At 36.7% G+C, this 23,836-nt stretch overlaps 1 long non-coding RNA gene across 1 annotated transcript in view; it reads right to left on the bottom strand.

Moving 5' to 3' along the window:
* Positions 1-4,157, bottom strand: part of LOC306660764 — a 37,489-nt gene extending 33,332 nt beyond the window's left edge. Inside the window, exon 1 of the long non-coding RNA XR_013763738.1 lies at positions 4,050-4,157. This is a non-coding gene — a long non-coding RNA (uncharacterized lncRNA). The remainder of the gene's footprint in view (positions 1-4,049) is intronic.
* Positions 4,158-23,836: the final 19,679 nt, after the last annotated feature.

Below are 23,836 nucleotides of genomic sequence, written 5' to 3'. Positions count from 1 at the left end.
TTCAATTTTCAGAAAACGTAAAGAAAATGAAGGAAAAGCTTTTCTGGAGGAGTTCACATTTTCTTTTTCTGGAGGAAAAGCTTTCAGGAAGAAAAAAATTCAAGTTCAAAATCCACATGCACCTCAGAAATAGTGAATAAGCTAATGTGGTTATAGTGAGGGATGCAGACGGAGGAGCTGAGAGGGTGAAGCTGAGGGCAGCTGGGACTCAGATCACGACAAGACCTCGTGGGTAGCAGAAGAGCCCCGGAGGGTTTTGAACAGAGGAGAAATGTGGTTTGACTTATATCTTAATGAGATCACTTTAGCTGGTGTGTTGAAAATGGTCTGAAGGAGGACAAAGGTAGAAGAAGGCTACCACTTAGGGGGCAGTCGTAAGAACACAAAAAAGGTAATGGTTGCTCTTATCAGTTAGTGGCAGTAAGACTGTGCACAGTGCTTGAGTCCTTTATGTGTCTTAAAGATAGAGGTGTCATGGAACAAACCTAGATGCCCTTCAATAGAAGAATGGATAAAGAAACTATGGTAAATATATGTGATGGAATATTACTTGGCCTTAAATAAGAATGAAATTATGGCATTTGTAGGTAAATGGATTGAGTTGGAGAATTTCATGCTAAGCGAAGTAAGCCAATTCCAAAAAATCAAAGGCCAAATGTTTTCTCTGGTAATTGAATGCTGATCCATAATGGGGATGGGGCAAGGGAAGAATGGAGGAACTTTGGATTGGGCAGAGGAGAGGGAGGGTGAGGGGGTATGGGAGTTGGAAAGATGGTGGGATGAGACCAATATTATTACCCTGTGTATGTGTATGATTGCATGAATGATGTGACTCTGTATTGTGTACAACCAGAGAGGTGAAAAGTGCTCCATTTGTGTACAAAGAGTTAACATGCATTCTACTATCCTGTAGAACTAATTAGAAGAAATAAAAAAAAGAGGTGTCATGATTTGTGCACAGACCACATCTAGGGGGTGAGACAAAAGGGAAGGAAGGATAGCATCAAGGTTTTGACTCAAGTCTGAAAAAAGAAGTTGCTAAAAACTGAAAGAGGGAGCAGTCCAGGAGAAGCAGGTTTTTATTTTGGTTGGGAGGGAGAGGAGGGAAAAGAGCAAATTTGGAATTGGATATTGAAAGCATGTCCATTGCACATTCAAACTGAGATGGAAGTTGGCATTTTGACACTTAGGTCTGCATGTTCAGGGGGCCAATGTGATCTGGCCATGGAGATGTGAAAGTCAACAGCCCAGCGGTACATATGCCCATAGAATTAGATGAGATGGTCTCAGAGAGTGAATGAGGGTTGATTATAAAGAGTAGTGACCTAGGAGAAACTGGAGGAACTGCCCATTTTTAGAGATGAGTAGAGGACCACATAAGAGACTGAGAGGTATGGTCAGGTAGATAGAAGAGAAAGCAAGCATACCTGGAGTTCCATGAGTCAAGCAAGGAAAGATTTCCAAGGAGAAGGGAACAATATGCTTTGTCCAGTGTTACTGATAGTGTAAGATGAAGACTGGGAAATGAACTTTTTATGGTTGATCTTGGTAAAAAACAGTTTTAGTGGAGTGGTAGGGGTGAAAATCAGATTGAAGTTGGTTAAGAGAGGTAAGGGAAGGGTTGTAAATAGCAGGTGTGCATAGCTCTTTCCAGGAGTCTTGATAAAAAGGAAAGAACAGAGATAAGATGGTAGCTGAAGCTCTAGTCTGTATTTTGAGGTCTTATATTAGTTAGATGTTAAATATTTGAAGTTGACCTCCTCAATTATACCCAAAGGACTTAAAATCAGCCTACTACAGTGAGGCAGCCTCATCAATGTTTGCAGTAGCTCAATTAAAAATAGCTGAACTTTGGAACCAACCTAGATGCTCTTCAACAGGTAAATGGATAAAGACAATGTAGTACATATACACAATGGAATATTGGAATATTACTCAGCCTTAAAGGAGAGTAAAATTAGGCATTTGCAGGTAAATGAATGGAGCTGGAGAATATGCTAAGTGAAATAAGCCAATCCCAAAGAACCAAAGGTCAAATGTTTTCTCTGATATGTGGATGCTAATTCACAATAAGGGGGATAGGGAGGCTAGGGAAGAATAGAAGGTACTTTGGATTAGACAGAGGGGCATGAAGGGAGGGGAAGAGGTGTGGGAGTAGGAATGATAATAGAATGAATCAGAATTGTTATCCTATGTGCATATGTGATTACATGACCTGTGTAACTCTATATCATGCACAACCAGAAGAATGAGAAGTTATACTCCATTTATGTATGATGTGTCAGAATACATTCTACTGTCATGTATAACTAATTAGAATGAAAAAAATTTTTTTTAAAAGTCAGTAAAATATCATGCTAAGTGAAATAGGTCAAGCCCAAAAAACCAAAGGCCAAATATTTTCTCTGATAAGTGGATGACAATACATAACGGGGGGGGGGGGGTGGTAGAGGAGGGGAAGAGAAGAATGAAGGAACTTTGGATGGTATAGAGGAAAATGGGGTGAGAGGGGGTGGGGGATGGAAAGGTAATAGAATGAAACAGACAGTATTGTCCTATATATATGTATGATTACATGAATGATGTGAATATACATTGTGTACAACCAAAGAAATGAAAAGCTGTACCCTATTGTGTACAATGAATCAAAATGCAGTTTGTAAAAATAAAAAAAAAATTAATTAAAAAAAGTCAAAAATATTTTGACTTGATTGGCTTATTTTCTTTCTTTTCCATTTCCAAAATCTTTATCTTCTTGTTCTACTTGCTGGAAACATTCTTGATTCTTGTCTTAAAACCTTTCTGTTGACTTATCCTGCTGTCATTTTAATTTCAAGAGCTCTTTATTTTCTGACTGTTCATTTTTCATAGAACTATGAGCTCTGTTCTAATTCTTCATTTATCAAAAGTTTCATTGAAGTATAAGAAAACTAATATCTTTTACTAGTAATAAAGCTTTATGATTTCAGTCTAGTTATATTTTTTACTTTTCAAAAGGATATTCATGATTTTCAAAATGGCATAAAGGATAATACAACATAATCTGTGTGTTAAAGATATAAATTAAAAAAAATTTTAGTTTCTCAGTTTTCTTTTATAAATACAGCATCTTCCCATCTTCTTAAAGGTATTTATTCGAGTTTGCTTTTTCCCTGAAATTTTCTTACTGACTGTTGCCTAGATCTCTATTTCTTATGTCAAATCCACCTGCCTGCTTTCCCCCGCACTGTTTTGATATGTCTTTCTGTGAGAGGATGTCCTCAAGTGTGTGGAGATTCCTGCCTGTCTGTGCGTGGTTATGAGTGGGGCCCACAAAGGCTTTGTGTGCCTGGGCAGTACAGACCAGCTGCCAGCAAGCGATGAGCTGTGACTCAATCTTCTCCTTGAGAGACTCCAAATGTCAATATCTTGTAGTTTTCTTCTCTGGGATCATTCTACTTTCCCAGAGAAGAATTTTAATTTATTTAATTAATTAATTTATTTATTTTTAAAATTTTTTGCAGTGCTGGGGATTGAACCCAGGGCCTTGTGCAGAGATGAATTTTAGAGTTTCCTGCCTAGAGGTATAACTCCAGACTTAGGAAAGGGCTCAAGGACCTCATCATCCAGTGCATAGGTTTTCATGTCTTCCATCTCCTCTTGGTACCTTGCCCCTGCCCTTAGCTGTGCTTGGACTTCTTTGAGTTAAGAACCTCTCAGGTTGTTTTTCTTGGAAGTAAGCTTCCTATCTTCTGCCCATAGTTGTGGGGAGAAATTCTTCTGGTACTACAGAATTGGGGGAGGCATCTAAAAACTCCAGGCAGGTTTTTAGGTTGCCTTTGAGAGGTGCCTTGTGATTCCAGTCTAAGCCATTTTGAGGTTCTGTAGAGCTAATTCACTCATTGCTCTGCCACCCCCAATTCTAGGCTATAGCCTTCATCTCCCCACAGGACAACCCTGCAACTTCCTTCCATCTATAGTAGTCCCCTGTATTACTCAGATTTTTATTGCTCTGACCAAATTACCTGACCAGAACAACTTGAAGGAGGAAAAGTTTATTTTGAACTCACAATTTCAGAGTTTCAGTCCATGGTTGACCAACTTCATTGCTCTGGTCCTGAGTGAGGCAGAACATCAGGTGGAAGGGCAGGGCAGGGAAAAGCTTCTCAGGTCTTGGCAGCTGAGAAGTAGAGAGTGAAAGGAGCCAGAGACAGAATATATAGACCTTGAGGTACACACCTTAGTGACCCATTTCTTCCATTCACACTCACCACCCAGCAATCCATTCAAATTATTAATCCATCAGATGGATTAAGCCATAAATTAGGCTATGGATTTCATAGTGCAATCATTTCAACTCCTTCATTAACACAGGAACTTTTGGGGGACACCTAATATCCAAACCATAACCCCCACCACCACTTATCTGCAGTTTTACCTCCACAGTTTCAGTCAATTGTGTTCAAAAAAGATATTTTGAGAGTAAGAAAGAGAGCACATCCACATACATTTCATTACAGCGAGGTTCTATTTTTTTCTATTTCAATATTAGTTATTGTTGTTAATTTCTTTTTGTGCCTAATTTAGAAATTAAACTTTGTCATAGGCATGTAAGTGTAAGAAAAAAAATTTATATGGGGAGAGACAGAGACAGATAGTTTGATACTATCAACCACTTGGGCATCTGCTGGGGGTTTTGGAACAGATTCTACAAGGACAAGTGATTATTACTACATTACTTCTTCATTCATTCTTTTTGTTCTTTTGTTGAAAGTTGGGGTTTAAGTATTTACTCTGTGTAATTTTAAAGGGATCACTCAGAGTTAAGACCACTGACTTGAGTTTACCCAGTTCAGGTGTGAGTTTCCTGAGATGTTCACAGAGACTCATATGGAGAGTCTCTTATTCTAATCATTATTTTGTCTCCTATTGAACTGTACGCTCTAGGAGGGAAAGAATGATTTACTCATTCTTGAAGCTCCTAAGCCCAGCACAGTGTTGGATGCATGTATCTGCTGAGGTCATCTGATAAGTGTTCTTGTAAATACCTGGTTACAAGGGCAGAACTATGCAAGAGCGTGTACATAACATTTCTATCACTGAAAAATGATTATACTGCTTAACAACTCAATGAGGTTAAACAGGTTATTTAGCTTCTTTGGGCCTACTTTCCTCAGAAATAATTCCTACTACATAGACTTTCCTGGGAAAGAACTGAGTATTCTACTATATGTAAAATATTTAGATAAGTGACTGGCTAGTAAACACTCAGTTCACTACTACTATTTTAATTTTTAGGATAATCTTGGGATACATGTCCCATGGAATTGTTTACTCCTATGAATGTTTTTGATAAAATATGAAGAGTAAGGTCAGGGGAGGAAAGGGCCTGTATTTGAAGCCCTGGGGATAGGAAACCTGTTTAGGGACAGAGTTTGACCTCCAGAGTGAGCCTCTGTTGCTTTCTTCTCCCCATCTCTGAGGTTTCCTTTCTTTTTCTTCCCCTCGAGGATTCTGGGAGGTTTATTTTTTTCTTCTTCTGGACTTTAAGATTAAAAGGGGAAATATTTCTGAAGTTATGATTCAGCTTTGCATATTTGGAATAAGTTTAGAAGTAAAACCGGAAAGAATGAAATTTAAAAAAAGACATTCAGAAACTGAAGTGTGAAATAAAGTGCTTTTGGGTCTGCATGAAGCATGGAATTTTTTTTTTTTTTCTTTTTTTGCTGTGCTGGGGATAAAATCTAGGGTCTCATGTATGCTGAGCAGGCACTCTACCACTGAGTTACATTCCCATCCCAGCAGTATGGCACTTCTATTTTTTTAATTCTTTGGATTTGAGAGTAAAGTGGGAGGGCTTGTAGCATTGACCAATAAGAAGATGTACAGGATGTTGAAAAACTTGCAAAACTTTTTAAGTATATTTGCTTTGATACTTAAAAATAAACTGTGAAACAGTATTGGTGGAAAAAAATGGAAATGAATTTAAGTGTTAAAATTGGGCAATTTAATTATTCATTTAATTTTTTATTGGGGGATCTAGACAGTGAAGATAGGGTGGTAAATAAAATACACATTATTCCTAATACGATAGACTATCAAGACTAAAGGGAAACGGTCTTTAAGTAAAACCCTACATATATAATTGTAAAGTACAGGGCATTTTGAGAGAAATTATCAGGAATGGTGGTGGGAGGATTGGTAACTGAGACTGGTTATGCAAAGTCTTATCTTATGGAAAGGTTGCTTAAGGTGGGATATAATAGTTGAATAGAAGCCATACAAGAGAATGTTGAGGGAGGAGAAATTTAGGTAAGGAATATTTGATTCATAGTGCAGCAACAGGGTCCAGATAGGTTGGTGTTTGTTACCAGGAGAGAATGGTTGAGTGTGAAGCTGTAGAAGTCAATGAGGACCAGAAATTTGCACAGACTTGAGGAGTCTATTAAAGGCAATCCGTGTTATTCCAAAGGCTAGGAGGAGTCACTGAGTGATCTTAGCCAGGATAGAATCCTACATACATTGAATGGAAGATTGCATTGGCTACTATGAAAGAAGAGTTTGGAAAGAAGCAACAGTAGCCTTAAAAGAATGGAAAGGAAGTTAATGCAGTGCTCTTGAGGCGAGGGCATTAGCAGTGGAAACAGAGAAAAATGGTTGCATTGGAGATTCATTTGCAAGAGAAGTCAAAAGGACTTGATGCAGGACTTGATGCATTGGATGCAGGGAAGTGAGGGAGAGGGAGGTGTTAGAGATGACTTCTAGTTTTCAGGGAGTAACTAAAGGAAAGAAGAGATTTAAGAAGAGTATAAGGAGTCAAGGAGAAACACCACATTGTGTAATATAAGAGCAATTAATAAATAATTATTTATATTCCTCTCAGCCAGTCCTTCAAGTTCTAGATCATGTCTTCTTCATGAAGCATCTCTGGCCACCAGAGGTAAAAGTTGGATGACTCCCTCCTCTTGTCTCTTCTTCTACAACCCTGGTTACTCAACTGAAGTTTGCACATACTGTTCTTATCCTGCTTGTCCTGACATGTGATGTTTTCCTTTTCCACCTAGATTTTGAATACAGTTGCAGAGCCTTTTCCCTATATTCCTCTGAATCCCCCAAATCATTTAGCAGAGCTTGATATATAACAAATGTTTTTAGATAGACAGCAAATATTAGTTTAGATTTTGTATAGCAAATCATTTTTGACAGCTAAATAAGTGGAAATACTATCATTTTCAGAGATAGTTTGAAAAGGTCATGTTATTGATAGTAAGTTCTTCTCCTGTAGTCTATTTATAGAAAATAAAATACAGTAGATTATGTGCCCAATTTAATTTCTGAAATCTCTGTGAGCATAGTCTGTGAAGAACTATAGAATAAAGTGGATATCATTTATTGCAGCATACAAATTTATTAAAGGGAGGTTGAGGGAGTTCAATGTATTTATTTTTAAGTTTCTGATTTAACTTTCTCATGTTTAGAGATGTCTGTTGCATTTTGAAGAACATAGTGATTGCATGAAGGGGAAGGATTGAAAAAGGACTAAAACACATACAATAGTATGATGCCAATGATATTATAATGCACACCTATTACCTTCTGTTATAGTTTGGATCTGGAATGTCCCCCAAAGGCCTATGTGTTAAAGGCTTTGTCCTCAGCATGGCACTATTGGAAGGTGGTGTAAACTTAAAGAGGTTGGGCCTACTGGGAGATTTTGGGCATTATGCATTCTGATCTTGAAGGGAATTATGAAACACAGGTTTCACTCTCTCTCTCTCTCTCTTTACTTTCTTGTCTCTATGAGGTAAATGGGCCTCCTCCTCTTCCATGCACTCTTGCCACAGGCCCAAAATAATGGGGCTAGGTGGTCATAAACTAAAACCTCCAAAATCATGGATCAAAATAAACCTTTTCTCTTTTTAAGTCAATTGTCTCAAGAGTTTTGTTACAGCAGCAGAGAGCCAACACACCTTCTAGGTCACATGGTTAATGTTGAAAGTAGGACAGAGTAGGCCAATCCTTGGTTCTTTGATAGACTCCTTTTCTGACTGCTCCTTCAACTCAGACTAATCTCAAAAATTGTCTTCTAGTCCTCCTGGTGAGTATTTCTGCCTCTCAAAGCTGCCTTACACAATCAACTTTGCCCATGATCCTTTGGAGGCATTTGAGTGATGGTAGGGACAGAGATCTTTCTACTGCCACTTGTCTATCAGTTCCTGTTGCTACTATTATTAGCCACAACTAGCCCCTCGCTAATGTGAATATTATACAGAAGTAAAACACATTTATTGGATATGCATGCAAGGATTTTCTATTGAAAACTTGCATATGAAAACGACTTCCACCACCACCAAAAGTCTGTGTTCTCAGGGAGCAAGCTGTGGTGAAGTCAGTTGTGTACAGAGGCCTTACTTTTTCTCTACAGAACATTTTTCCCCTATGGAAAGCATAGTTATCTTTGCTTAAGGCTTTAGAATCAGGAGGGTCTGGATTGATAGCTTGGCTTCTCCATGTAGTAGCTACATGATCTTCTGTTAGTTCATTAATTGCTTCAAACTTTATTAACATCAATCCTAAAATAAAGGCAGTGATGCTTTTAATCTAGGATTGCTGTGAGAATTAAAGGAGAAAATACATTCAATGCTTCTAGGGTAGGGTATCAGATGAGGTGAGTAAACAACCTTTCCTTTGCAAAGACAAAGTTGAAGAGGATGATCTAGTTTTGGGGGCTGAGTCAGACCTGTTGGTCCAAAGACCCACTGTTTCTTCACAGCCCATGCGGCATCCTTCCATGGTTAGCCTTCCACACACCCACTCCACCCATCCCTCTCCCTCTGAATTGCCTCCCACCCGTCCTCACAGGACATGACTTTCCCTTTCTCCCACTCCACATGGTTATGCAAGAGTGAGGCTTCTCTTTATCCTGGGAGCCCTATACAAGCAAACTTGAGAATAAGTAGTTATTTCCAGCACCAAATGAAATAACTTGTCTCTCACTTCATCCGTGAGTCAAGAAATTTATTGGTTGTGATTTTTTTCAATATCGTCTTCTTTTCTGCATTGGAATAAACCTGATAAGTTGTTCACTCTCTCTTGACTTTAGCTTTCTTGTTTGTAAAAGAAATAACTGGGAAATGAGAAGGCTGGGTTGCCTGTGATGACTGAGGCCGTAATGGTGAGAAGTACTGGACAAGAATTTGGTGAAAAGATCACCGTCTGAGAAACCCAGAGATCAGGACTCAACCTCTCTCACAGGGTGATCTGAGACTGGAGATTTAAGTGTGGGAAGAAGAGGAAAGAATTTACTGTTCTAAAATATCCTGACTTACATCCACTTTGCACTGCAGTGTTTCTTATTTTTCTCATCTGATCTAAATATGGGGAGGAGGAAAATAGTGACCTGAAAAAGGAACGGGAAGAAGGAATATCAGAATGTCAGGGTGCTTATATTAGAGATGGGGTGGTCAGAGCAACCAGTTCTATCCCAGGACTTTTCTTGTATGGGTACCAAGGACATTGCTTTCTGGATTTGTCTCCAGGAAGGAAAATATTCAAAAATTAGAAGCTAAACACTGTAATGATTCATTTCAACTATTATGCAAGAATTCATCTAAAATCTCTGGAATGTATTTAGGTTTTCAGCCACTACCTTATTTTTGGGCAATGATTTTCATCAAGTAAAAATTTTATGATTTTCTTGTAGGGATAAAGAAAAATCATAGTCTCTGAGAGGTGGCTGGAATATTATTCCTAAGACTCTCTTCTTCCTTAACCTTTCCTTCTCACACGAATTTAATATAAATTACTCAATGTTGTTATCTTAGATTTCAAAATATGAAGAGTCTCATTACCTTCCTAGCCACTGTCTCCAGGAGATAGTATTCCATTGACTTGCTCGAAGAAAGACAGCACATTACAGATAATCATGCATTTCCTTATTCCAGCCTCTTTTCCCACAGCAAGAAACCTCAGTGCCAGCATGCCACTTACACTGTCATTCGATTCACTTAAAAATAAGTTGGCTCTTTGTCACCACCACTGTGACAGACTTCATATATGTGTGTGTGTGTGTGTGTGTGTGTGTATTTTTTTAACCTGTGAAAATCAGAGAAAACATTTCTTAGTATTAAAAATAAAGCTGGTCCCTCCAGAATTCAGCTTTTTTATAAAATGCTGCTCCTGAGACAAACCTCATTTGCAAGAAGGAAACTGGAAATGTGATGTGACAGAGATTGACAAGTTGGCAAAGGAAGTGTGGCAGGAGAAACTCTGCATTCAACGTTCAGGGGAGGCTCCTCTGTGGGGAGTTACTGTCCAATAGGTGGCTAACAATGACAACCAGAACAATAGTGATGCATATTAATTAAAAATTTAATTACATTTCTAGTCACTTGCGTGTGTTAATTCACTGTGTCCTGGGATTCAGGCTCTTGAGTTAAAAAGTTCTTACTCTTATAATCTCATTTTCTATGTGAAATATAAAAAAAAAGTTCATCTCATAGAAGTTGAGAGTATTTGGTAGTTTATCAGAGGCTGGGAAGAGTGGTGGAGAGAGAGGTGTGGGAAGAGACTGACTGATGAGTACTAAGTTATAGTTACAGAGGAATAATAAGTTCTAATGTGCTCTTGCACAATAGAGTGACTGTGGAGCATAATTATACCCTGAAGATTTCAGAAAGCTAGAAGAAAGGATTTTGAATGTTTTCACCTTTAAAAAAAAAAGGATAAATGTTAAAGGAGATAGATGTTTGTTTTGATTTACATGTTGTATGACATATGCATGCATCAAAACATTACCTGGTACTCCATAAATATGTATGATTTTTATATTTTTATATATCATTTAAAATAAATTTAAATTTAAAAAATTCCTCATTCTTGTGGTTAAGTCTTGGGAAGTATTAGGGAAGAACATTCCAGAAAAAGGAATGGCAGGTAGAATTCTGTAAGCCAGCAGGAAGCCAGCTATGTTGAGGAGCCAAAATAGGTCCAGAGAGGCTTGTACAGAAAGAACTAGGGGAACAGTTTGTAGTATAAAAAGTGTATTGAAGGCTACAGTAAAGAGTTTTCAACTTATTCTTTAGTCTAATGACTTACCTCATTTATTATCATTACTTTTTAGGTATTTGAAGATAAACTTCCTTCTAATTTGTACCCTGGGAAGGAATCTATGCATGCCAGGAAAATAGACTTTGAATTTTTTTTTTTAACTCGAAACATCTTAGCCTCAATATTATTTAAGAAAAAATCATTGAATGTGGTAGCTGTTTAATATTTGTACTCTCTAAAATATCCAAGTTTAAATAATTCACCAGATTCAAAAACATCCCAGTCTGAACTAGGCCTGTTGACCACTCCAGCAGACGGTTCCTATTAGGTGCATTTTCCTCTTGATCTTAAGATTTTCAAGAAAGTATAAACATTTAACATCTTTGAGCAATTTGAGCAATCAGTTTTCTCTGCTAGTAAAAGTGGAATGGTGATGGGGAAAAAGTCTCTCTAGCCAAATACAGACCCAGATTTAGATAAATACAACCTTCTTGTCTGTAACTTCTTTCTTGGGGAAAACTTGTCCATCTTCAATAGGATGGTTTCAGATTAAGTTTGTCCTTTCAACACATTGAGGCCTTCCTTGCTGATCAGAACTGTCTCCCCTAGAATTTCAATTCAAGGACAAAGGTCTTTGCAGGTATGCAGGCACTGAGCTTTTCATCACTATGACCAAAACACCTGACATGAACAATTTAAAGGAGGAGAGTTTATTTGGGGCTCAGGCTGTCAGAGGTTACAATCTATTGTCAACGACTTCATTGCTTTGGGCCTGAGGTGAAGCAGAACATCATGGCAGAAGTGTGTGCTAGAGGAAAGCTGCTCAAGTCATGGCAGCCATGGAGCAGAGAGAAAAAGGGACCAGGAACAAGACATAGCCCCTGGAGTCAGGCCCCTAGTGATCTACTTCCTTCAATCATGCCTAGTTTCTACCACCTCCTGGCAGTCCATTCAACTATTAGTGAATTAGTCCAGGATGAGGTCAGAGTCCTTATGATTCAATCACTTCCTCAAGATCCCACCTCTGGACATCACTGCACTGGGGACCAAGTCTTGAACATGTACCCAGTTGGGAGGTATATTCTATATCCAAACCATAATAAAAGCTGACATTTTGTTATTTTAGAGATTTAATGTTTTAGAGCAGTTTTAGATTCAAAAATTTGAGAGAAAAGGACAGTGATTTTCCATATACTCCCTACCCTCCATGTGCACAGCTTCCCCTAACACAACATGCCCCACTAGAATGAACATTTGTTATAACTGATGAGTCTACACTGACATAATGTAGTCACTCAAAGTCTATAGTTCACCTTCGGGTCACTCTTCCTGTTGTACGTGGGTTTGCACAAATGTATAATGATATGAGTACACCATTATTATATTATACAGAATATAAGAAAAATTCTCTGTGTTCTGATTTTTCCTCCCTTCCTCCTTCTTAACTCCTGGCAACTACGAATTGTTTTAAACTCTTTTCATAGTTTTGCATTTTCCAGAATGTCATAAAATTGAAACCATATAGTATATAACATTTTCAGATTGGCTTCTTCCACTTAGTAATATGCATTTCAGTCTCCTTCATGTGTTTCATGTCTAGATAGTTCATTTCTTTTTAACACTGAATGAAATTCCATTATCTGAAGATGCCAAAGTTGATCCATCAATTGCTGAAAGATGTCTTGATTACATCCAAGTTTTGGCAGTTATGAATGGATGCCTAACATCTATGTGCAGGTTCCTGTATGAACATGAATTTTTAGCTCCTTTGGGAAAATACCAAGGAGTGTGATTGTTGGATCATATGGAAAGAGGGTTTAGTTTTGCAAGAAACAGTTAACTTATCTTCTATATTGGCTATACCATTTTGTTTTCCTACCAGCAGTGAATGAGCTCCTCTGCTCCACATCTTCATCAGCATTTGTTGCTGTCAGCATCCTGGATTTGGGAGGAGTGTCATGGCTTCTACACTAGTGTCTCACCGTTGCTTCTCACTGCTACTGGTATCTCACTGTTGTTTCAATTTGCATTGCCTTCATAACACGTAATGTGGAGTAACTTTGAGGTTAAAAAATACCACAATGGGGAAGAAGAGAAAGAGCTTTCCTATTCCTGTGCAGGACTAAAGAGTCAAGTTCTCTTAGGGTGATGGATATTTTGGCAGCTATAAATCTTCTGAGTCCTCTGACAGAAGACAAAAATCAAGGACTGGAGTTGTAGCTCAGTGGTTGGATTCTTACTTAGTATGTGAGAGGCCCCAGGTTTAATTCCCAGCACTACAATAAATAAGTGAAGAAAGAAAGAAAGAGAGAGAGAGAGAGAAAGGAAAGAAAGAGAAAGAAAAAGAAAGAAAGAAAGAAAGAAAGAAAGAAAGAAAGAAAGAAAGAAAGAAAGAAAGAAAGAAAGAAAAATAGACAAGGGTATTAAGAACATCTTTTTAAAAGGTGGACCCATGCAGGACTAAGTGTTGATTGTCTGAACCAAGAAATAGATGGGAGTGAGTAAAGGGGGATGTTTCCTCAGTAGGTTGATGTTTTTGGCAGGAGTACAGCCGATGTTGCAAGACGGGAAACAGTCTCAAGATGAAAATCTCTTACAGGTTGGCATTTGCCCAAAACTGAATGTTGACAGGGAAGTGCAGGCACACCCAAAAACATCCTGATTAAATTGCAGGTGTTGTGCAAAACCAAGTGGGAAGAGAAAAGTTTTCAACTAGTAAGCAAATTCTGATAGTTGCCTTACATATGGTGTGCATAACGAGTGATATTATAACATCTTGGGACACGAGACAATTATGTTTTTGTTGTTCAGCAGAATTTTGAGAATCATACACTATTTGACTTGTGTAATACTCTTCAGATCATTTCTTTCTTTCTTTCTTTCTTTCTTTCTTTCTTTCTTTCTTTCTTTCTTTCTTTCTTTCTTTCTTTCTTTCTTTCTTTCTTTCTTCCTTCAGAAATAATTCCCTTCAAATAAAATCTTAAATGGTACCATACTGTATTAAAAGTAGAGCATATTTTATTAGTAACAACAACTTTATGAGTTCAAACTGAACAAATTTACTCATTACATAGGCAATAAATGAAATCAATGGTGTATTTTGATTAACACAAAACTTGGAATCAGAGCTATTATGACACTTAACATCTAATTTATTTTAGTATTTTTATACACTATAAAAATCATAATTAGCCATGAAAATTAACTACAAAGAGGTATTTAGCAGATTACCTTGTAACTTCAGGATCCACTTGTAGAAGCCTTTATTCTGAGACCCATTCAGAAATGAGTCAAACCGGAAACATAAGTTAATAAATTGGTGGTTACCAATGTGTTAACATCTGGTACAGGGTTCTTTGGAGTGTTTAAAGTATTATGGTACTTAAAATTTTTTTTTAAACCCTTGAAATGCAAATTGAGGTTGACATCTGTTGAAATCTTGCCACAAAACTTCCACAAAAGTTCTTTTTAACCCTCAAAAGAACACTACTACTTCTTAGTATGGTGTTGACCATTAGTTCAAAATTTTCAAGAACTGAAGAGTGTACAATCCAGCAAAATAAACAAACTTAACCCTGTTAAATGGTAATTTACATTCTTACTAGAAAATGTCATGGTCAAGACTGGAATCTGGGCTTCTTGACTTCTTTCTGTTTGATTTTCATGGAGAATAAATCCAACACAATATATAATGCTTTACGATTTGTCAATTTTATTTGTTGAGTACTTAAGTAGAACACGCCTTGTCGGCTAGTATGCTATCTTTATAATGTTTTTCACCAGTTAGATTTAAAGTTGCTTTCCTAAAGAAAATTAGCTATGTGTTTTTCTGTGTTGCTGGTGCAGAGTGTGCATAGTAGGGAGCTAATCACATGTCTCACTTATGAATTTAAGAAGCATGTGAATTATTCCTCAAGAAAGTTTCTGTTATTAATAATTTACTTCTTGTAGGTATTCCATTGATGCTTCTAACTGCACCATTTTCAGTGTATAGATTGATGTATCCATATTTTTGTTCAAAACCTCATGACCCAATTTTACATACTATTAATTAAAGAGGTATATATTGAATAACCACTATTTCTTCAGTACATGGCTGATTCTGTGGATACAATGGTTAGTCTTGTTTGTAGCTATTTCTTACACTATAAATGCAAGAAACCACCCAATCAATGGATACTCATAATTGCTGAATTTGCCAATAAATGGGGCCATTAATGGGATGGTTGGTATATCCTTCTCTCATTTAGAATGGCAGCAAACGGTAGACTTTAGGTCTGGGTTTCTGTTGTGGGTAGATCAGAGTTTCTTTTTCAGAAATATCCTGGATCCGCATGACAGTATTTCATATCTCATTCCTATGTGTCCATTCTTTTACCCAAGTAAAAGACTTCATTGAGTCTGTGATTTTCATGACGAAATTTCAATCTTATTTTTTTCAAAATATTTTTTAGATGTCGAGAGACCTATATTTTATTCATTTATTTATATGTGGTTCTGAGAATTGAACCCAGTGCTTCACACATGCCAGGCAAGTGCTCTACCACTGAGTCACAACCCCTGTGCTCAAACTTATTTTAAAGTGTTAGAATGAACTATATAAAATTGGCCTTTTCATAGACTAGAAAATCTAAAAATTTGACAATTTCATGTGATTTTGTCTAGTTATGAATCTTACTCTAATCAATCAGCTGTTTGCTGTCTGAGTTTTATCAAAAGTTTTATTAGTTTTATCAATAAAATTAATAGTAGAGGTTCAGTTTAAAGAAGGGATCAACAAAGCATTATTCATCTTTTAATACTATTAAACTACTATGCGTACCATAAATTATATGCTGATTTTCATTCTTAAATTGCTTTTTAAAATTTTTTAGAGTTTCTAATCCTTTTTTTCTAATTTGCATTGGTTTTTCTTTATCAAGGACTTAAACATTTTTAATTACAAAGTATCAAATTTAAGAACTACTTCTATTGCTTGAGTGCCTCTTTGCTCATCTGTTCTGCCTGTTCCTTTGAACTCTTTGCAGATTTCATCTAGTGACTGATAATTCTTTCTTTTCTGGCAGGAGTCCCCCATTTCTTGGCTTGAAGTTTCTCTTTCTTGGTTTCCTCCCTTCTTTTCCTGGAAAGCATCCCTAAATAAGTTCCCAAGGAGAGGCCATGTGGGAAGTAAACATTCTGAATCTTTCTGTATTTTAAATGTTTTTACTTTACATTATATTTGATTGCTAATTTGACTAGTAATAGGTTTCAAATTTTTATTCTAATAGTAAAGTCATTGTTTTGTTGTGACTTTTCAAAAGAGAGCCTTAATTTATTTTTAAAATTTATTTAAATTTTATTTACATTTATAACTTTACAGTATCTTCAGTATTTAAAAGAAAGATTATAAATTCATTGATATCAGTATTAGGGGTGAAATCCAAGCAAATCTAAGGAGAACAGAAGGAAGAAAACAAAGATATATTTTTATAACTATCTAGATTTTATTCATTGACGAACAGTGTAGTGCTCTCTGATTTAGTTTCCTTTTTATATAAATTTTGTTTTTCTTGGAGTGACATTGTATCATTTTTTCCCCATTTGTTTAATTTCATTAGTACCTATCATAGTTCAACATCAAACTTTTTTGCCAGAATTATAAATTATAAATCTTTTAAAAAAATTTTTAAATTTTTTTTTAATTTGTTGTAATTAGTTATACAAGGCAGTAGAATGCATTCTGACACATTATACATACATAGAGTATAACTTCTCATGATACATGATATACATGATATAGTACACAAGTACATAGGGTACATAGGGTAATAATGTTCAATTCATTCTATCCTTCCTACCTCCAACCCTCTCCCCTCCCATCACTACCCTCTGCCTAATCCAAAGTACCTCTACTGTCCCCTTCCCCCCACCCATATTGTAAACCAGCATTCACATATGGGAGAAACATTTGGCCTTTGGTTATTTGGGATAGACTTATTTCACTTAGCATAATATTCTCCAGCTCCATCCATTTACCAGCAAATGCCTAATTTCATTCTTCCTTAAGGCTGAGTAATATTCCATTGCATATATATACACCACAATTTCTTTATTCATTCATCTGTTGAAGAGCACCTAGGTTGATTCCATAGTTCAGCTATTGTGAATTGAGCTGCTACAAACATTGATGTGGCTGCATCACTGTGTTAAGCTGATTTTAAATCTTTTGGGTATAAACTGAAGTGTGGGATAACTGGGTCAAATAGTGGTTCCGTTCCAAGTTTTCTGAGGAATCTCCATATTGCTTTCCACAGTGGTTACACCAATTTGCAGTCCCATCAATAATATATGAGTATGCTTTTTCCCCCACGTCTTTTCCAACATTTATTGTTGCTTGTACAGGATTGTAAATCTTCTTCCAATGTATTCAAACACATCAAATGATCTCTCAAGCTCATTGAAAAGCATTAAAGGCTTCCTCCTGGAGGATGGGTTTGGTGCTGTCTAGTCCAGAAGAGCTGCCATTTTTAGTATCTCCCTCATCATCGTGGAAAACCCCTTCAATTACCTTTTGGATTGGAGACCCTGTTTCCTTCTTCCTTCCTCCTTGTTCTTCTTTCTTTGCTTACTTTCTCCATCAGTTCCAGAGAAAGGGAGCATGGCAGACACTTATTTATTTATTTTCTTGAGATCTTTCATGTCTGAAGTATTTTTAGTCTGTTCTCACTCTTGATGTATAATTTGGGCATGGGGTTCAACACTGAAAGTCATTTTCTCTTAGAATTTTTTAAAGCATCACTCCACCACCAGATTGTCATTGAAAAATCAAACATGATGTGAGTTTGATTCTTGGCTTGTGTGTGTAATCTATTTTTCTTTCTGATTTTGGAGGATCTAAGACCTTTTCCCACTTGGTATTTCAGAAGCTCACAATTTTGTGTCTTGGTGTGGATTCACCTGTTTTCATTGTATTGAGAATCGTGCAAGCTCAGTTCTTATAAACTTGCTTAGATCATTTCTTTGACAAAACTTGTCCAATGTTTTCTCTGTTCTTTTCATCTGAAGTTTCTATTAGTTAAATGTTGGACATACAGGCCTGTTTTTCTGGTTCATTCTTCATCTTTTATTTTACTTTCTGGATTGTTTTCTTTCTTCTACACATTTTAACTTTCTTATATTATGCTTTAAATATCAAACACTCTTTCTTGTATTCTTGTCTTTAAAAAATAGTATCTTGTAAAAAAAATAGTGTCTTGCCTTTTGTTGCATAGAAGCAATGATTTATCTTTTTGTGGATAATAATTTGTCTGGGGAAGGGTTTTTCTGTCTCCACTATCTCATCTCTCCTGGTTTCTTTTAGTGCTTATGTGGTGTGGTTGGTGTTTTTTATGTTAGAGAATGCCCTCAAATGTCTGTGCTTTCTTGGTCTTCCCTCACATGTAACTTTATGCACCAGAGGCTGGCTGGGGACTCTGATCAGTTTCTTTCTGGCATGCTTGGCTTGGATGTTTCACAGAAGGATCTATGACCATCAGTGTCTGTAGATTTTTTTCTTACAGGTTGGTTATCCTAAGATTTTGTACCAAAGGGTCTCACTGGCTGGTGGTGCAGAAAGCAGAGTCCCACTAAGCAGTATGTCAGTCATCCTTTCAAAGTTTTATTTTCAGTTATGTCCCTTCTGATTTGACTTTTATGATGTATGCTCCCTCTCCTTCGATCTCTATAAAAAGTAATTTTTCTTGAGTGGTGAAAGGGAGGTCTCTGAGCAAGTTAGGATTGGCAGATCTGGATGCAACTGGTTTTTGCCTTCTGATTCGGAAGTTGCTTTAAAATATCTACCTGGTTCAGCCCAACTCTTGCCTACTTGTCCAGAGGTAAAAGAGGTCTTCAATTTTCACACTTCCCAGAGATCTTTGAGGTCAATAAACCTATTCCTTATCTTACTCCATTGCTGGTATGTTTAAATTTTTCCCTTTTTACTAAGTTCATCATCCCCATTTGTTGGTTTTATAGATTCTAAACTTTTGATATTGTCATTGCATTCTCTTTCCTCATATCCTTTGTAGGCTTATTTTTTTTCATATCTCTAGTATTATTTTAGTGGAGTGTGGTAAGGAAATGATGAAGACATGTTCAAATTCCTGTGTTTAAAGGAAATCTGTTTTATTTTTAATTCAACACTTATTTAATAGGATATTAAAAATGGGGAGGATTTAAAAATAACAAAAATCACATTAGTTCAACTATTTTGCAAAGGCCTTTTCATATTTTTCCTAGTTTTACTCATATTACACATACTCATATTTACTTTCCATTTTCATGTTTCATCATACATGTTTTATTTTCCTTAGAGTATCTGTAGTTATGACCTGATAACATTTCATTGTGTTGATGTCATAGTACTTGCTCATCCAGTCTCTGATTCTGGGTTCTATTTCTCCTCCATCATTTATAATATTGAAGTAAACATTTCTACTTTCTGGCCTTTCTTGTTTCCTACAGGTACATTCCTTGCATTGCAATGGCTGGATCCAAGAGGAAGAACATCTTTATGGGTCCTGTTAAATAATTCAGTATTGATTTTCCAAAACTTATATTCCAAATTTTAAAATGCAACCCAAACTATTATTATTAACAACTTGGCCCTTCAGAGATTGCTGTGGCTTGCATCTGTACTGTCCCACAAAAGGCTCATATGTTAAAAGCATACTCCCCAATGCAACAAGGTTCAGAGGTGAGGTGGGGCATTCAGGAAATGACTAGATTATAAGGTCTCTGATCTCATCAGTCCATTTGATGGATTAATTCATTGATAGGTACATGGACTATTGGGAGGTAGGACTCAGTTAGAGGAAGTAAGTCTGATGGAGTGCCAGGTAAGGATTTAACTGTCCCCACTCCAGCCCCAGCACTCTCTCTCTCTTTGCCAAGCCTTTCTGCCGTAATATTTTGCCTCATGTTGGGCCCAGAGCAATGGAATAAACTGACCATGGACTGAAACCTCTGAAACTGTGAGCCAAAATAAAGTTTTACTACTCTAAGTTGTTCTTATCAGGTATTTTGTTCACAGAAATACAAAGCTAACTAACACAGAGATCTTCCCTAAATCACAGATTTTTCTTAATTGAAATGATTTTCTTAAACCATCTATGGTATGCAGTTATGTCTGAGAATCTGATTAAGGCTATGGGCCTCCTTCCCATTTAAGGGAAATGCCTTACCTACCCGAAGACACACTCACAAGCACACTCACATACCCACCTTGACACATAATTTCAGGTCCCTGATGAGTTCATCTGAAGACCATTCTGTGGACTCTGGTGTAAGACCTCAGTGTCTACAGAAAGCATCTTCCAGAGCTATGAGCATCCAAATTCCTTTATAGTAGAGGAATTCAAATTAATAAAAAGTGGAATCACTGACTCTTAGGGTCTCCTAGTATGGAATTCTTGTTGTTCTTTCCCTTACCATCATGGGGAAAAAAATCTAGGGCCATGGATTTATGGGGCTAAATCTAGAGCCATGGTGAAGCAGGAAGAGCCAATTCTTCTAATCTTGGCCCACTTCCTTCCCCTTAACTTTGGTTCTTTGCCTTGAAATGATTATCTAGAAACATGATCACCATCGAGGTTGGGCACACAAACGTAAGCCAAAAAAAGAGCAAAAAGGGAAGTTTCAACAGGGATTGGGTGTGAGAAACTTGAAGAAAAATAATAGAAAGAAGAACATGTGGAACTAAAAGGGGCCTATTCTGAAGTGTTGTACAATCAAACATGATAAAATACATATTGAGGAACTGAAATTAGAACTCTTGGTAACCATGGGAACATCACAGTTATGGCTCAATTGTTAGAAAAACAGTCCTGGGATTTCTTTGAAATGGAAATGATTGTTTAGATAATGACACATCTCTAGTATGAGGACTGAGGGTGAAGTTCCAGTTTAATAGGAAATAGTGGATCAAAAAATATGAAAATCTTTTAAAACCCAGCATTCCAAAATGTTTTTCTTCAAAAATAAATGCAATTAAGCTTTATAGGAAATTCTATCATTTAAATTTTTTACCACATGATTTCTTCATCATTTTATAGCCATAATATTCCTATATTCCATAGTTTTCCACTTCCCTCCTCTTTATATTTACTGTATTTAACAGTTTTTCAGTAGCTTTCTCCTGGAAAAATGTCATGTGAGGTTTCTATTATTCTAGTCTCCAGATCCCAGAGTTAATTTTAGAAAGAGAATTTAGAAGTTAGATGCAGAGTAATCTTAAAAGAGAAAAATTATCTACTTATAAGGAAGTACGGAGGTCTGTGGTATTTTTGCTATGAAGAAACTTTACAATAATAATATAGCAAAATACAGTTATTTCAAACAGTCATGCACTAGGATCTATGCTTCTCCATTACAAACACAAACAACCCTACGGACTTGTTTTTACCACACTCCATGTCTACAGAAGATTAAACATGCTCATAGAGGTAAAGTAATTTCTTCAAGGTTATCAAATCAGTAAATGACCTTGGTGACTGGACCTCCTCAACCCTCAGACTTTGTGTTCTTTCTACCTCTGTGTGGTCTAAGATCTGTGTCTACTTCAGTTTGCTAAGGCTGGGAACATCTGTGTATTGTTTGTTATTCTCTGCAAATCAGGAATTCTTATTGCTGATCCTGATGACTCTCGTAAACTCTTTCCCTAAATCATTACAACCCTCTGAATCTTAATGGCTCAGTTTAAAATAGTTCATTCTTGCCCTGAATTTTTCCTTTACTATGTTCAGTAGGACCATCTCTCCTATCTGGACTTTTCTGTGACATTCAGTTTTGCATTTCTTGCATGTCTTTAGAACTTTTCTCTTTTATCATACCCATATCTGGTTCAGCTACTTGTCTTATACACAATAAATGTCCACGTGACACCACCGCCTCACTTGTCCATCGCAGGTGGTTAGTTTTTGTTGAATTAACTGATTACGTTCTCTGTTCTGCCTTCAAGTGATTGAATAGACAGAAGATCAACAGAAGATGGAATCTGCAGAAATGTGGACAACAATTAAAAACTATAATGTTTTAGTCTTTTCACGCCTTTTGAGGACGTTTCTGTAGAATACGTAGAGGCTTGCCTCAAAGAATTTTTTGATAAAAGACAGAAATTCTGTTAGTGTTCAAAAAGATTTTGGGCTTAGGTCTTCATGCAACTGCCTTAAAAGGAATGTTTTCTAGTAAAAATGAACTTATTTTCAGCAGCTAGAAGACCTCGGAAAAGTACAACTGTATCAATGTTTATAGCATCAATGATACACGACCAGTATGAACTCCACACATTTGATTTCTGTTAAGGACTTTTTAACTATACTCGCCAGATGCATTGTTTCCTTCTCTGTTTCTGGAACATTGTTTTGCAGACCTGTCTACTTTCTGATAAACCTGATATTTGAAAATTTATTTAAGATAAGGCAGTCATCTACTACATGGATGCATTTTTCTCTGAATTAATCATCAAGCATCTGAACATCTTTTCTGAAAGTTCAAACAATAACAGATGGCTTAAAAGAATCACAATGATAATTCTCATAGCTTCCATTTAGATAATATTCCCTATCTGAAAACAAAACAAAACTCTCCAAATAAAAGGCAAGTTCTCCAACAAAATGAAATTAGCACAAAATGCTCAAGTATTATATACTCATTAATAGTAATAATTGGTACTTTTAATTCATTTAGAGTGTCCATATTTTAAAGCTGGTGGTGATAATTTAGGCAACTCTCTGGTATGATTTACATGATTGGTGCCTTCAAGCAGTTAAAAAGACTACTTCTTTTAATGTTGGATCACATGGGTGTGTTAGGCTGTCATTGGAGCAAATTCTTCCTCTGGAAGTCTTATCTATCCCTCACTGGTTGCAAAAGATTCATACTCTGGGTGGAATTCCACATAGAAATATGTTTTCAGTGAGATATGAATCTGTGGAAGCTTTTGGATTTTTCTTGGGTAATGCTGCTGCCTCAAATTGACATAATCTGAGTATTTTTTTTTTCTGAATTTTTAATTCAATGATAGTTCAGTGAAAGGAATTAGCTACTCATATAGTATGTGTTGTGGTTTGGAAGGTTTATAAATTACAAAATGTGTGGAAAATAAATTATACTTATATGTTGGTTACTATCATCAGGGTCCCAAATTTATTCATACCAGAAACTGAATTTAAATAAAGCATTTATTTTCTATAACAATGGTAGATAAAATATTCTCCCCATTTCCCTGCAAAGATGTCTGTGTTCTCAGGCCTGGGGCCTGTGGATAGGTTACCTTACCTGGCAGGTGGACTCAACCTAATCACACTGATCCTTAGAAGGGGAGAGCCTTTCAGGCTGGGGAGGGAAAGAGATGTGCCAGTGGCGCATGCTCAGAAAGATTCTCATTGCTGGCCTTAAGGTGAGAGGAGGGAGCCAGGAGCCAAAGAATGCCAGCCTTCTCTAGAAGCTAAAAAAGGAAAATATTCTCCCTTAAGACCTCTCCTTTCTGGAGAGAACAGAAGCAGCCCTAAGATCCTGCTGTATTTCTGACCTATAGAATTGTATGAGAATAAATTTTTGTTGTTTTCAGTCACTATATTTGTAGCAATACGAATGTAATAACTGAGATATACTTTCTCCTGAGCCTTCATCCCTCCAGCTGTCAGGGAAAGCACTGTGAACTTATGAAGTGTATGTATTTCAATCCTTTCCTGTTTCACACAAGGTGGAGGTTGCTCAGTCACTCTTGGATAAAATGTAGCTCTTCCAGATTTCCTGTCCCTACTTCTATTCTTTCAAAGATGGTTCA

Source organism: Sciurus vulgaris (genome assembly GCF_902686455.1).
Source record: "Sciurus vulgaris genome assembly, chromosome: 5".
Lineage (NCBI taxonomy): Eukaryota > Metazoa > Chordata > Mammalia > Rodentia > Sciuridae > Sciurus > Sciurus vulgaris.
The sequence above is the reverse complement of the archived record's forward strand: the minus strand, read 5'-3'. Positions and strand labels throughout refer to the sequence as shown.